The following is an 11,310-nucleotide window of genomic DNA, read 5'->3' on the forward strand; positions in this document are numbered from 1 at the left end:
TTTTTTTTTTTTTTTTCTGAGCAATCCCACTACTGAGAAAACTATAATTCAAAAAAGCACATACACCCCAATGTTCATTGCAGCACTATTTATAATAGCCAGGTCATGGAAGCAACCTAAATGTCCATTGACGGATGGATAAAGAAGATGTGGTATATACAGTGGAATATTACACAACCATGAAAAGGAATGAAATTGGGTCATTTGTAGAGATGTGGATGGACCTAGAGACTGTCAGACAGAGTGAAGTAAGTCAGAAAGAGAAAAACAAATATTGTTTATGAACACATATATGTGGAATCTAGAAAAATGGTGCAGATGAACCTGTTTGCAAGGCAGAAATAAACAGAAGCAGAGGACAAACATATGAACACCAAGGGGGGAAAGGGGGGGGGGATGAATTGGGAGACTGGGATTGACATATATACACTAATAAGTATAAAATTGATAATTAATGAGAACCTGCTGTATAGCACAGGGAACTCTATTTAATGCTCTGTGATAACCTAAAAGGGAAGGAAATCCAAAACAGATGGGATATATGTATACATATAGCTGGTTCACTTCACTGTACAGCAGAAACTAACACAACATTATAAAGCAACTATACCCCAATTAAAACACACACACACGCACACACACACACAATGAGATACCACATGATACATGTCAGAATGGCTATATCAAAAAGATAAAAGTAAGAAGTTTTGGTGAGGATGTGGAGCAAAGGGAATCCTTGAGTGCTGTTGGTGGGATTGTAAATTGGTGCAGACTCTATGGAAAACAGTATGGAATGTTCCTCAAAAATTAAAAAGAAAACTGCCATATGATCTAGTAATTTACCTTCTGGGTGTTTACCTGAAGAAAACAGAAACTCTAATTATAAATAATGCATGTATTCCAATGTTTTTTTACAGCATTATATATAACAGACAAGAAATGGAAGCAACCTGTGTCCATAGATGAGTGGATAAAAAAGTTATGAGATATATATATATATATATATATATATATATATATATATATATATATATATATATATATATAAAGGGAACAGAGTAGAGAGCCCAGAAATAAATAAGTGAGGAAGATTAAGAGGTCCTTTTATAAAATAAATGAAACACAAGGGTGTAATGTACAGCACAGGGAGTATAGCCAATAATATTGTGATAACTTTGTATAGTGACAAATGTTAATTAGATTGTGATGTTGGTCATTTTGTAATGCATAAAAATATTGAATAACTATGTGGTACACCTGAAAGTAATATAATATTTTAAGTCAATTACATTTCAATAAAAAGCAAGAATGTGTGAAAGAATTATCACCCCAACAATTTAATATTATACAGGAAGCCCAGGCAGTATCAAGATTAAAAAGACATTTCACAGTTGGAATAAATATGCTATTTATAAATATCATTATGATTATCTATATAGAATATACTAAGATTTTTGAGAAGGAATAAAAGAATTAGTAGAAAGGGGGCTTCCCTGGTGGCGCAGTGGTTGAGAGTCTGCCTGCCGATGTGGGGGATGTGGGTTTGTGTCCAGTCCGGGAGGATCCCACATGCTTCAGGGTGGCTGGACCTGTGGGCCATGGCTGCTGAGCCTGTGTGTCTGGAGCCTGTGCTCCGCGGTGGGAAAGGCCACAACAGTGAGAGGCCCATGTACTGCAAAACAAAAAACAAAAAACAAAAAACAAAAATTAGTAGAACTCAGCAAAATTTTTGGATATAATATACATTATCAAATATTAATAGTATTTTTACTATTTTTACACATACTAATAAAAATTATAAAAATAAAATATGAAAAAATAAATTCATGTTAGCAAAATAAACTGTAAACTATATACTATTCCTGATATACTCAGGAACAAATAAAACAAAACTATAGGTATTTAAAAGAAAATTACAATATATTTTTGAAAACTTACAAGAGAATAATGATTATGATAGCTACTGGGTTATTTAAAATGTGTCAGTTCTCCAAATTCACATGAAAAGGTCCAAGCATGCAAATCTTTCTTTCTTTCTTTCTTTCTTTCTTTCTTTCTTTCTTTCTTTCTTTCTTTCTTTCTTTCTTTCTTTCTTTCTACATTCATTTCTACAAATGAACCAATTTCATTTTTTTATGGCTGAGTAATATTTCATTGTATATATGTATCACACGTCTTTACCCATTTGTCTGTCAATGGGCATTTAGGTTGCTTCAATGATCTGGCTACTGTAAATAGTGCTGCAATTAGCATTGGGGTTCATGTGTCTTTTTGAATTATGGTTTTCTCAAAAACCATGGTTATATGCCCAGTGGTGGGATTGCTAGGTCATATGGCAATTCTATTTTTTGTTCTTTAATAACCTCCATACTGTTCTCCATAGTGGCTGTACCAATTTCCATTCCCACCAACAGTGCAAGAGGGTTCCCTTTTCTCTTTGTTTGTAGACTTTTTGATGATGCCCATTCTAACTGGTGTGAGGTGATACCTCATTGTAGTTTTGATTTTCATTTCTCTAATAATTAGTGATGTTGAGCAGCTTTTCATGTGCTTCTTGGCTATCTGTATGTCTTCTTTGGAGAAATGTCTATTTAGGTCTTCCTCCCATTTTTGGATTGGGTTGTTTGTTTGTTTGTTTTTAATATTGAGCTGCATGAGCTCTGTATATATTTTGGAGATTAATCCTTTGTCCATTGATTCATTTGCAAATATTTTCTCCAATTGTGTGGGTTTTCTTTTTGTTTTGTTTGTAGTTTCCTTTGCTTTGCAAAAGCTTTTAAGTTTCATGAGGTCACAATTTTTTATTTTGTTTTTATTTCCATTATTGTAGGAAGTGGATCAAAAAAGATCTTGCTGTAATTTATGTCAAAGAGTGTTCTTCCTATGTTTTCCTCTAAGAATTTTATAGTGTCCAGTCTTACATTTAGGGCTCTAATGCATTTTGAGTTTATTTTTGTGTATGGTGTGAGGGAGTGCTCTAATTTCATTCTTTTATATGTAGCTATCCAGTTTTCCCAGCACCACTTATTGAAGAGGCTGTCTTTTCTCCATTGTATATCCTTGCCTCCTTTGTCATATATAGGTGCATGGGTTTATCTCTTGGCTTTCTATCCTCTTCCATTGATCTATATATCTGTTTTTGTATCAGTACCATACTGTCTTGATTACTGTAGCTTTGTAGTGTAGTCTGAAGTCAGGGAGTCTGATTCCTCCAGCTCCGTTTTTTTCCCTCAAGACTGTTTTGGATATTTGGGGTCTTTAGTGTCCCCATAAAAATTTTAAGATATTTTGTTCTAGTTCTGTAAAAAAGGACATTCATAATTTGATAGGGATTGCATTGAATCTGTAGATTGCTTTGAATAGTATAGTCATTTTCACAATATTGATTCTTCCAATCCAAGAACATGGTAGGTCTCTCTATCTGTTGGTATCATTTTTAATTTCTTTCATCAGTGTCTTATAGTTTTCTGCATACAGGTCTGTTTTCTCGCTAGGTAGGCTTATTCCTAGGTATTTTATTCTTTTTGTTGCAATGGTAAATAGGGGTGTTTCCTTAATTTCTCTTTCAGTTTTTTGACCATTAGTGTATAGGAATGCTAGAGATTTCTGTGCATGAATTTTGTATCCTGCAACTTTACCCAATTAATTGATTAGCTTGAGTAGTTTTCTTGTGGCATGTTTAGGATTTCTATGTATATTGCCATATCATCTACAAACATTAACACTTTTACTTCTTCTTTTCCAATTTGTATTCATTTTATTTCCTTTTCTTCTCTGATTGCCATGGCTAGGACTTCCAAAGCTATGTTGAGTAATAATGGCAAGAGTGGACATCCTTGTCATGTTCCTGATCTTAGAGGAAATGTATTCAGTTTTTCACCATTGAGAATGATGTTTGCTGTGGGTTTGTCATATATGGTCCTTATTATGTTGAGGTAGGTTCCATCTATGCCCACTTTCTGGAGAGTTTTTTTAATAATAAATTGGTGTTGAATTTTGTCAAAAGCTTTTTCTGCATATGTTGAGATGATCATATGGTTTTATTCTTCAATTTGTTAATATGGTGTATCATATTGATTGATTTGTATATATTGAAGAATCCTTGCATCCTTGGCATAAATCTTACTTGATCATGGTGTATGATACTTTAAAGTGTTGTGTGATTTTGTTTGCTAGTATTTTTTTGAGGATTTTTGCACCTATATTCATCAGTGATATTGGTCTGTAGTTTTCTTTTTTTTGTGGTATCTCTGTTTGGTTTTGGTATCAGGGTTATGTTGGCCTCATACAATGAGTTTGGGAGTGTTCCTTCTACAATTTTTTGGAAGAGTTTGAGAAGGATGGGTATTAGCTCTTCTCTAAATGTTTGATAGAATTCACCTGTGAAGCCATCTGGTCCTGGATTTTTGTTTGTTGGAAGATTTTTAGTCACACTTTCAATTTTATTACTTGTGATTTATCTGTTCATATTTCCTCTTTCTTCCTGGTTCACCCTTGGAAGGTTATACCTTTCTAAGCATTTGTCCATTTCTTCCAGGTTGTCCATTTTACTGGCATAGAGTTGCTTGTAGTAGTCTCTTAGGATGCTTTGAATTTCTGCAGTGTCTGTTGTAACTACTGCTTTTTCATTTCTAATTTTATTGATTTGAGTCCTCTCCCTCTTTTTCTTGATGAGTCTGTCTAATTGTTTATCAATTTTGTTTATCCTTTCAAAGAACCAGCTATTAGTTTCATTGATCTTTGGTATTGTATTGTTTGTTTCTATTTCATTTATTTCTGCTCTGATCTTTATGATTTATTTCCTTCTACTAAATTTGGGTTTTTCTTTTTCTTCTTTCTCTAGTTCCTTTAGGAATAAGGTTATATATATTTTTTTCTTTGAAATTTTTCTTGTTTTTTGAGGTAGGCTTGTATTGCTATAAATGTCCCTGTCCGAATTTCTTTTGCTTCATCCCATAGGTTTTGGATCATCATGTTTTTGTTGTAATTTGTCTGTAAGTATATTGTGATTTCCTATTTGATTTCTTCAGTGATCTCTTGGTTATTTAGTAATGTATTGTTTAGCCTCCATGTGTATGTGTTTTATGTTTTTTTTCCCCATAATTGATTTCTAATCTCATAGTGTTGTGGTAAGAAAAGATGCTTGATATGATTTCATTTTTCTTAAATTTACTGAGGCTTGATTTGTGAGCCAAGATGTGATCTATCATGGAGAATGTTCCATGCACACTAAGAAGAAAGTGTGATCTGCTGTTTTGGGATGGAATGTCGTATAATTATCAATTAAATCTATATGGTCTACTGTGTCATTTATAGCTTGTGCTTCTTTATTAATATTCTATTGGGATGATCTGTCCATTGGTGTAAGTGAGGTGTTAAAGTCCCCCACTATTATTGTGTTACTGTTGATTTCCTCTTTTATAGCTGTTAGAAGTTGCCTTATGTATTCTTCCTATGTTGGGTGCATATATATTTATAATTTTTATATCTTCTGCTTGGATTGATCCCTTGATCATTATGTAGTGTCCTTTCTTGTCTCCTGTAACTTTCTTTATTTTAAAGTCTATATTATCAGATATGAGTCTTGCTACTCCAGCTTTCTTTTGATTCCCATTTGCATGGAATATCTTTCTCCATACCCTCACTTTCAGTCTGTATGTGTCCCTATGTGGGTCTCTTATAGACAGCATATATATGGATCTTGTGTTTGTATCCATTCAGCAAGGCTGTTTCTTTTGGTTAGAGCATTTAATCCATTCACCTTTAAGGTAATTATTGATATGTATGCTCCTATTACCATTTTCTTAATTGGTATGGGTTTGTTTTGTTGGTACTTTTCTTCTCTTGTGTTTCCCACTTAAAGAATTTCCTTTAGCATTTTTGTAGAGCTGGTTTGGTGGTGTTGAATTCTCTTAGCTTTTGCTTGTCTGTAAAGATTTTGATTTCTCCATCAAATCTTAATGAGATCCTTGCTGGGTAGGGTAATCTTGGTTGTAGTTTCTTCCCTTTCATCACTGTAGTTATGTCATGCCACTCCCTTCTGGCTTGTAGAGTTTCTGCTGAGAAATCAGCTGTTAATGTTATGGGAGTTTCCTTGTATGTTATTTGTCTTTTTCCCTGGTTGCTTTCAATCATTTTTCTTTGTCTTTAATTTTTGTCTGTCTGATTACTATATGTCTCCATGTGTTTCTCCTTGGGTGTATCCTGCCTGGGATTCTCTGCACTTCCTGGACTTGGGTGGCTATTTTCTTTCCCATGTTAGGGAAGTTTTCAACTATAATCTCTTCAAATATTTTCTTGGGCCCCTTCTCTCTCTCTTCTTCTTCTGGGACCCCTATAATGTGTATGTTGTTGTATTTAATGTTGTCCCAGTGGTCTCAGGCTGTCTTTATTTCTTTTCATTCTTTTTTTCTTTATTCTGTTCTGTGGCAGTGAATTCCACTATTCTGTCTTCCAGGACACTTATCCCTTCTTCTGCCTCAGTTATTCTGCTATTGATTCTTTCTAGTGTATTTTTCATTTCAGTTTTTGTATTGTTCACATCTGTTTGTTTGTTCATTAATTCTTCTAGGTGTTTGTTCTTTCATTTTTCTAGGTCTTTGTTAAACATTTCTTGCGTCTTCTTGATCTTTGCCTTTCTGAGGTCCCGGATCATCTTTGCTATCATTATTCTGAATTCTTTTTCTGGAAGGTTGCCTATCTCCACTTCTTTTAGTTGTTTTTCTGAATTCTTTTTCTGGAAGGTTGCCTATCTCCACTTCTTTTAGTTGTTTTTCTGGGGTTTTATCTTGTTCCTTTGTCTGGTGCATAGACCTCTGCCTTTTCATCTTGTCTGTATTTCTGTGAGTGCAGTTTTTGTTCCACAGGCTGCAGGATTGTAGTTATTCTTGTTTCTGCTCGAGACAGTTGGCTTTCTATTTGTAAGAAAAAAGCAAAATAGCACTTTATTCCTGTATTGGATCAAATACAAAATAAATATCAATTGGCTTAAAGATTCAAGAAACAAAACTTTGTAACATTTAGTAGAAATTATAAGAGATTGACTTTAAGATCTCAGGGTAGTAAAAGATCTCTTAAATCAGACTCAAAAGACAAAAATCATACACAAAATAAGACTTATTTTTGTATAAACTTCAACCACTTCATAACAAAGGAATCCAAGAACACTAAAAATTAAAAGATAAGTAACAACCTATGTAAATATATTTGCTTCATAAAACAAACAAGGAATTAATTTTGGGGAAAAAACGTATGACCTCCCACATGAATCAGTAGGAAGAGGAAATGCAACACAATAGAAAGTAGATATAGGCTATGAACAAGCAATTCACAGAAGAATAAAATGTAATTGTTACTAAGCATATGAAGTTGTTCAATCTCATAAGAATAGAGAAAAATATAAAATAAAACTATAATGAGGTATGCTGTCCATGTTGAGGTTTTGGTGGTTCCTCAGTGTCCCGAGTCCTGCTGGCTCATTCTCCTTTGTCCAGAAATCCTCCACCTGAGCCTGTGTGGGAGGAGCAGGGCCTCTCAGGGGTGTTGTGAGCCTGCCGCCCCTGGTATCTCCTTAGCAGCAGAGGCTTTTCAGTAGGACAATATGTTCAAGAGAATGGCCGAATTTGGGCTTGACTCTGGCAGGAGAGTGAAGGGGGTTACTATCATTAAACCAATAGTTTATGGTAATGTTGCTCAATATTTTGGAAAGAAAATAGAAGAGGATGGTCACATCCATCAGTGGACAGTATATGTAAAACCATATATTCAATAGAAATGAGGGTATGTCAGCATATGTGAAGAAAATCCACTTTAAATTACGTGAAAGTTATGGCAGTCATTTTAGAGTTGTTACTAAGCCTCCATAAGAAATTACTGAAACAAGATGGGGTGAATTTGAAATAATCATCAAAATATTTTTCATTGACCCTAATGAAAGACCTTAACCCTGTAATGTTTATTAAAGCTATTTCAATCAAACACCAAAGCAATGCTGGGAAAAAAGTCAGTGGTTTAAGAGTTCTATGATGAAATGATATTTCAAGGCCCAACAGCAATAATGCACCAATTATTAACGTCTTGTCAGCTTACTTTAGGAGCCTATAAGCATGAAACAGAATTTGCAGAACTTGAAGTGAAAACCAGAGAAAAATTAGAAGCTGAGGGGAAAAAAAAAAAGAGAAAAAAAAAACAAGCTTTGACTGAGAAAAAGTGAGATAATAGCATTGACATATATACACTACCAAATGTAAAATAGATAGTGAGAAGAAGCTGCATAGCACATAGAGATCAGCTTGGTGCTTTATGACCACATAGAGGGGTGGGATAGGGAAGGTGGGAGGGAGACACAAGAGGGAGGGGACATGGGGATATATGTATACATATAGCTGATTAACTTTGTTATACAGCAGAAACTAACACACCATTTTAAAGCAATTATACCCCAATAAACATGTTAAAAAAACAAACAAGCGTTGAAATTGCAGAGCTTAAAGAAAGATTAAAAGCAAGTTGTGACACTATAAATTGTTTAAAAAATGAAATCAAGAAACTTGAAGATGATCCGACAAAAGTAATATAAACAGTTCTGAAGATAACTCAATAATAAGGGAAACTAAAAATAAGATAGAAGTTAGAGAGATGGACTACAAATGCTGTGATGTTTCTTAGAAGAACTGCATATATAGTTGTTTACCATAGATTTCTCAGCAATGAAGTCAAAGTATTTGTACTTTACAAGCACTTTAATGTACTTTAATGTGAAATATATGTGTATAAAAAGAATGCTGTATAGGCACTTTATCAGTGCATTTGGGGGTAGTTCTATGATATTAAGCACAATTTTAAAACACTTCTATTGCATTGTATGTATAGCTTATCCTTTTGACAGGCATCAAAATTTCACTATAAAGTATAACTTGTAAAAATTTTGTACTTCCCTAGTAGTTAGAATTAGTGATAACATTAATGTGTATATTTAATTTCTTAAGTTCTTACCTGCCCCTATCCCATATCTTTTGTATCTGATGTGCCCAGTGTTCAGTAAGCCCTCGATAAATGTAGTTTACAGAAAAAAAAAATACACTGAGATACCATTTCATCCCCATCACATTAAGGAAAAAAAAAAAAAAAGGAACAATTGGACAGTACAAAATGTTGATAAGAATGTATTTTGGTAAGGAACTCTGAGACCCTGCTGGCAATAACATACATTTTTAGAACTTTGGAGAGTGGTTTGTTAATATAAACGCAAAATATTTGTATACTTATATATATATATATGTATATATATATATATTCTATATAGTGCAATTATCAAACTGTTCCAGCAGTTGTTAAAATAAAACTCACACTTGTGTGCTACTAGAATAAATATATTATCTTGAACATTACTTGGAACATCCTTAAAAATCACCTGTTTGCAACATATCTACTTAGGTGACTTGTTTAGTTTGCCAGTAAGTTTCTCAACTGTCATTCAATTATATGATGAGAGGCTTCTATTTAGAGTGATAACTTTGTTTTTAGAGCAGTTGTCATGTAGACCTTCATTTTGGCAGAAACTAACAAAAGCAGTTGGCTATTAAAGCAATGAAATTTGTAGAGTTAGTGTAAGAAATCAATAAGCCAAGTTGGATATTAATGGCCCAAGACCCTTCATGGCATGAGAACTGACACTTGGTGGTATCTTGAAAGGACACTCAACATCAATTCCAGGGAAACGAATGTGGAAAGTCAAAGGAATTGTCATCATGGCCTGGAGACTAAAGATTTATAGAATCCTGCTCTCCCATGGGAAACAGACTGAAAACTGAAAAAGCCTAGCCTCAGCCTTGTCATGTTACCAAAAAATTAAATCTATGTTCTAGAAGTGAAATTAGCATCCTTCTTTTTAGGCTCTGATATTCAGGAGAGGAATACACTATCTAAAATAAGTCTTGAAAAACTAAGAGTTTCTTCCAACAAGGGCATAGCTGTTGCCAGTTTTGAGAAGCCTTTTCACCCTGGTCTATTGGCAGTGAGCACTGAGAGAAATTCCTTGGGACCCTGCCTAAGTTGTTGGAGGAACCATTTGGACATATGGAAGTAAGTATGTTAGAGACTGGGTGATGCTAGAATCTTGACTGTTTCCTTTACATTGGTTCCTTCTCTGGAGATCTGATTCTATCTGATACTTCAGCAAAACCATCCCGGCAGAGGAGGATGGTAGAGAGAAAAAAAGTCACCTCTTTGAGGAAGACCTGTTTTTTTAACTTTGTGGTTCATGGCTGCAATTGGAAGAGTTTTAAGCATAGTTTTAAAAACTATAATTACAAAAGTTAAATTAACATTAATACTATAAAGCACACATCTCCTTATATAAAGTCTAGACAGTGTGAGATGCCAAGAAATAATACCCTCACAAAACATCACATTATGTTACCTATACATTAGCCGTCATTGGACAGCTGACCTTTGTATTTCTTGTATCTCTAGGTGGAGCCTAAATGACAGGGAGATCTTCTGAGGGTGAGGATGAGAGCTCAGGTGTGGCTTCTGGTACTGAGGTGCATGTGATAGCAGTTAAATATCAAGAAAGGTCCCCTGACTATTTGTTGTTGGATTAGAATTTCTCAAACCAACACCATCTTTCTAGATATGCTTCTTAAAATTCAGCAAAAAGAGCACTCAAACTCAAGGAAACTTAAGAAAAACTACAAAATGACAAGAAACAAAGAAAATATAAGAGGTGTGTGAGGTGAGGAGATAGAAATTAAAAAGTAATTAAAACTAAAATAAATAGTAGTAGGAGTAACAAAAGCAATGTATATATAATGTAGTATAACTTAGAGAGTTAAAATACCAGAAAATAAATCTATGGCAAAATTGAAATAAAAAATAAATTAAATTAAAAAGTAATAGTAATAGGAGTGTAGTATAAAAAATAAAGAAGGTTGAAGAAAGCCATGTTTAAATGAGAAAACATCAAATATTGAGAAGATGAGAGATGGATGAGGAAAAGGCAGGGGGATTAATAAAAATTACTAGAAGCAACTAAGGAATGAGAATTTTTAAGAGTTCTCAGAGCTGTCCAACTTTCATTCTTGAGAGATACTGCATCACAACCCCCTACCATGTAATTCTCATGGGCAGAACTTAGGGATAATAACTTGCCAGCAGTTTTCACTCCCTTAAGGGGAAGGCTGATAAAGGCACTATCTGAAAAGGTGAAAACATGAGTTCACATCACAGAGCTATTTGTACAGTTTGAGTTTCAAAAGCAACAGCCAATTTAGGCTAAGAAAACATCCTACTTGATGCCTAGTTGTAGCC

At 34.1% G+C, this 11,310-nt stretch overlaps 1 pseudogene; it reads left to right on the forward strand.

The window, feature by feature from the left end:
• Nucleotides 1-7,600: 7,600 nt before the first annotated feature.
• LOC103071138 (YEATS domain-containing protein 4 pseudogene) lies at nt 7,601-8,578 on the forward strand (annotated as a pseudogene).
• The last annotated feature ends 2,732 nt before the right edge of the window (nt 8,579-11,310 follow it).

This window comes from Lipotes vexillifer, unplaced genomic scaffold (assembly GCF_000442215.2).
Source record: "Lipotes vexillifer unplaced genomic scaffold, Lipotes_vexillifer_v1.1 scaffold235, whole genome shotgun sequence".
NCBI lineage: Eukaryota > Metazoa > Chordata > Mammalia > Artiodactyla > Lipotidae > Lipotes > Lipotes vexillifer.